At 32.2% G+C, this 4,438-nt stretch overlaps 1 protein-coding gene across 13 annotated transcripts in view; it reads left to right on the forward strand.

The window, feature by feature from the left end:
- LOC119636180 (aldehyde dehydrogenase family 3 member B1) overlaps positions 1-4,438 on the forward strand; it is a 33,386-nt gene that overhangs the window by 14,939 nt on the left and 14,009 nt on the right. For 2 of the 13 annotated variants that reach the window (XM_038031386.1, XM_038031390.1), the window contains exon 1: positions 2,936-3,024. The exons of 7 other annotated variants lie outside the window; for them this stretch is intronic. The gene's annotated coding sequence lies outside the window, so the exon portion shown is untranslated. Of the gene's footprint in view, positions 1-2,935; positions 3,025-4,438 lie in introns of those variants that run through there. 4 more of the 13 variants (XM_038031388.1, XM_038031392.1, XM_038031389.1 and 1 more) reach the window with 4 other exon arrangements.

The raw sequence follows: 4,438 nt of genomic DNA on the forward strand, positions 1-4,438 counted from the left end.
TTTTTTTCTTCCGTTTAAAAAATCGTTTTAATGTTTTTAATATAGTACTTAGATCGTATTTGACAAATGCACTAGAAATGGTGACGTCTGGTCGCCAGGACACCTCATCTGCAAGTATTGCGCGGACATTTTAAACGCTTACAATTCGATTAGCAATAGACATATAACATATATAATATAATATTCATGTTAACATTTACTTTCAAGCGAACATAACGATTTACAAAAACGTATATGTATATATGTAATGTAGATGTATATGTTTAAGGTTACAAAAATTTTAACATGATAAAGAAAAGTTTAACAAAAGTGTTGAACTCTGTCTTCAGTATTTGTTGTTGCTGATAAACGCGAGATAAGTATTTATTGAGTCATGCACTCAATCTACAAAATGCGATAATGAATAGAAGTACTCAGCATAGTATTAAAGTACAGTAGTGCAATAAAGTTCACATACAACACGAAAAATTAAGGTTTCTCTTATTAAAGATTGCATTTATGGGTTGAGGGACAAAAAATAAATTTCTTAAGAATACAAGCTTAGATTAAATAACAATTCAGAGCATTTTTTGATAAAGTTATCAACAAGAAATACGCTTTAATTCCAAAAAATAAGAGAAATGGCCTTTTCCGCATGAACTCCACCTTATATCTTATACCGCTACTTACATTAACAAGCGCGTGATTGCAAAGGTGTTTTTGCGGATCATTTTCCTTTCTTTTATTCCTTGTACTTTTCAATATTCAAATCTTGTATATTATGTAAATGACGAATGTGTATGTGTATTTGCAGTTTAAAATAAATTGATACATAAATGTTTATAAGCGAAACTATATTTCGTATACATATTTAGCATTTTCTATATTCTTTGCAACGTTTTTTCTGGACGGATTATAAGCATTAGATATACAGATGCAAAAGCTGCAGAAATTATACGCAATTTAAAGACCATAACTCAAAGAATTCAAAATTTTTTTTTTTTTAAGTAAGGCGAGAGAAAAATTTTGAAAATTTTATTCAATTAAAACTTTTTAAAAAACAAAAAAAAATTCAAAACTTAAGCCAAGATTTGAATTAAATAAGTTAATAAAATCAGAAGAGGAGCAACTATGCTCACGCCAGAGCTATTGGCTTCACAAACTTTTGGCCGAGGTTGAGACATGTATTTACACAAAGCTCCAAGAAAATCAGAAAATCAGTTGAGCATGCATGTTCACTTTAGATCCACGTTATTGGATTGACATTTATTTCTGTTAAATCGAGCTAATCCCACTTGATAATTGAAGGCTATTATTTCTACACAGTCTACAGCTGTTTTCCTTTCGAATTCAACTGGCACGCTATTTAGTTATATTAAATTCAAACTATTATGTTCTCTTTTTCGACCAAATATATTTATATATATACACGCTTTGCAACTGACTGCTAGTCAACCTACTTGAAGATCAGAAATCCAACTTTTCGTTATTCCTTCTTCAGCTTTTGTTAGCATTGTCGATTATTTGGATAAATTTACTAAGTGATTTGTATATGCAAAAGTGTGCGAATGTAATATTATTAAAGTATTTCTAGAAGCCGTAGGGGTATATACGATTTTATCTCGCCTTCCATTTTTACTCTCCTCAACTTAACTCAATTACTACGGCTGATCACATTGCATTGTTTAAGTATCCAAATTTTTCGAATTGCAATTCGGACTATGCCAGTTCCGTTACGCTTGCAAATAAGTTTAGCATGTCTCATTGTCACTTTATTTTACCTTTTTTCGAAATATTTTCATCGCAAAAAAGGAAAAGCTGATGATTGCAAAAAAATGCGTCTAAGTCAAATGCAAGTCTTTCGCGCGAAAGCCTTTATTTAGAGCATTTTTATTTATAAGACCTTAAGTCGATAATTGCGTTTATACCACTAAATTGCTTTTGCTTAAAGGATTGTACATACAGCGAAAACATAACATCGAAAAAACCACATCCTTAGTTCATGGTACTTATTTTTTGTACTTGTGTTCGTACATTCAAACAATAATTTACCAATTAAAGGGAGTTCTTTATTTCTTTCCCTTAAAAGGTCACAAAATATACAAAGACGCAAACAAAAATTTCTCGCAAAGTTAGAAAAGTAGTTATAAAGTTAAGAAGTGAGCAAAAATCATTGTGAGCAATAGTAAAAACAAATTGGAATTAATTGTGCTACTGTTCATACTGTCATAAAAAATGACAATAACACAAATAGCACAGGAAGAACCCACTGATTACGCCAACCAAATAACTGCATAGGGGCGTGAAAATAGAAACATTATCAGAATTGCCAGAAATGAACCCAAAGCTAGGGCCGTTACTCTTGCAAAAGACACAGAAAAATATAAGCAAATTAGTATTCATCCCGAAATCGTTCGAAATGTTTCAAGATCCAGGGATTTTCATAGCCATTCACAGATATGCATTCCCAAGCCAAGACAGACGGTCCATCGTGCTTTGCAGACGGTAATAAACTTTCGATTGCCATCACTGCATTAGGTTGCAGTAGGTCTTTCCCCTTTGCATACCATCGTACTCGAATATATTAAACTTAGACTCGTCACTAAAATTTGCGGTTTTCCAGAAATTTATATCACCATTTTTATTGAATTCTGTAACTCGAGGTGCTCTATCATACTAACTTCGCTTGTAAGTATATAAATGCTTGCTTCCTTGGGATATGGAATGTTTTTCATTCTTAAGAAATAAATTGTCTAAGCCCCGACCCCAAAAGCCAGTCATCGATAAGAGAAATTAATTAATTTTTCGTATTGTATGTAGACTTTTTTGGGTCACTGTATATTGTATATGTGAAATTTGCAACCTCTCCAGCTCTATTGAGAATTTTAGATTAGCTTCATGTTCAGTTTACTTTTAAACTTTATTATAAATACGTTGATATTTGCTTATATTCCTTTAAAAAAATACATTTTTTTTTTTAAAAGTAAAATTTATAAAAAGTGCAAATTTATCTGTGTGTTATCACCCGATAAAAGACAGTGTTAAGTAAAAAACAAACTAATACGTTTATCACAGGACAGATAGAAAAAGAGAAGGAAAGCGGAGGAAGGAGAAACAGAGAGAGAGAGGGTAGCATAATTTTGAAGCATCTAAAGGCAGCAGTGAACACAAATTATTATAATAATAATATTATTATATGAATTGTAGCTTGTAGCTTCTAGTGTGTTTTTTATCCGTCCTGCATACGCAATAATTACAAGTTTCTTATATATGCCTTCAATAATATGATAATAGTTATACCAGACTTGATCAATGTGATAAATTTAATTGCTTTTAGCTTTTATTTGCCTTTTCAATTGAATGATTCTTGAAAAACTCGTTTATCTTGATAAACTAAATAGTAATATTAATGGAAGAAAGTGACAACATACAGTTCAAGGTAGCAAATCAAATGAGAATATTTGTTGGATACAAGCAGATATGTATATAAATCGGCGGAAGAAAGCCTCAATAAGACCTACAATTTATACACTTGCCAGTTTATCATGGAAACTTCTTTCAATTTCGTCGTATTTCTATCCGCCTCGCCGCTCGATGGCATTGTTAAAAGCGCAACAAATGAAGCAATAATCGACGTTAGTAAAAAAAATTTTGAAATTTTTCGAAAAGATTGCCTATAGCGCATGTTGACCAAAAAGTTCATGTAATGTTTAACAGAACCATATCGTAAATCAGAACGAAGATAGGCATGTGATGACAATTGCTAAGGTAGATTATATCAACATATTCATTTGATGACAATTGCCGTCTGTCCGTCTGTGGTCTGTTCATGCGTCGTTAAGTTCAATCTAGAGGTAACAATTTTTGAGATATGCTGATTAAATTTGGTACACCGAGAAGAAAAGCTACTGAAAGTGGTTCAGATCACATCACTTTTGTTCTGTTTTTCATTTAGCATTATTTGTTAGGCTCTTTTTTTTCATACATTTGACTTGGGCGTGCGTTCTCTTTGACTTAAGAGTACTTTTTCTTCAGCATGGAACTATTTATTGGATTGTTTCTCTTTTTCATTTGACGGTTTATTTAAGGTAGGGCTAGTTTTTCTTTGACAAACGGGATAAAAGGTAAGGTGATCACAATGTTTATTGCATAGACGTTTGGGCGTTGTGAGAGTGCCTTTTGACCAGGTTGGCGGACGGACAATGTATGGGGTTTTTGAAGCTTGTTTCTGCGCATCATTAAAATATTTACAAAAAAAAATTAAATGTTAATACACTATAATATTGAGAAGGCGTGTTTATGAGTAATGAGCGAAAAAACAATTTGTATACCTTTTGGAGAACAGTTTACGTTGCATTAGAGGCGTATTCTTCGACCGAGATGACCTATTTTCAATACCAATCAGCATGCAGGGACTTCCGATGTTTCTGCGAAAATTAAACTCGATCGCTCCAATTTT

The sequence above is a fragment of the Glossina fuscipes genome, unplaced genomic scaffold (assembly GCF_014805625.2).
Source record: "Glossina fuscipes isolate IAEA_lab_2018 unplaced genomic scaffold, Yale_Gfus_2 28, whole genome shotgun sequence".
Taxonomy (NCBI): Eukaryota; Metazoa; Arthropoda; class Insecta; order Diptera; family Glossinidae; genus Glossina; species Glossina fuscipes.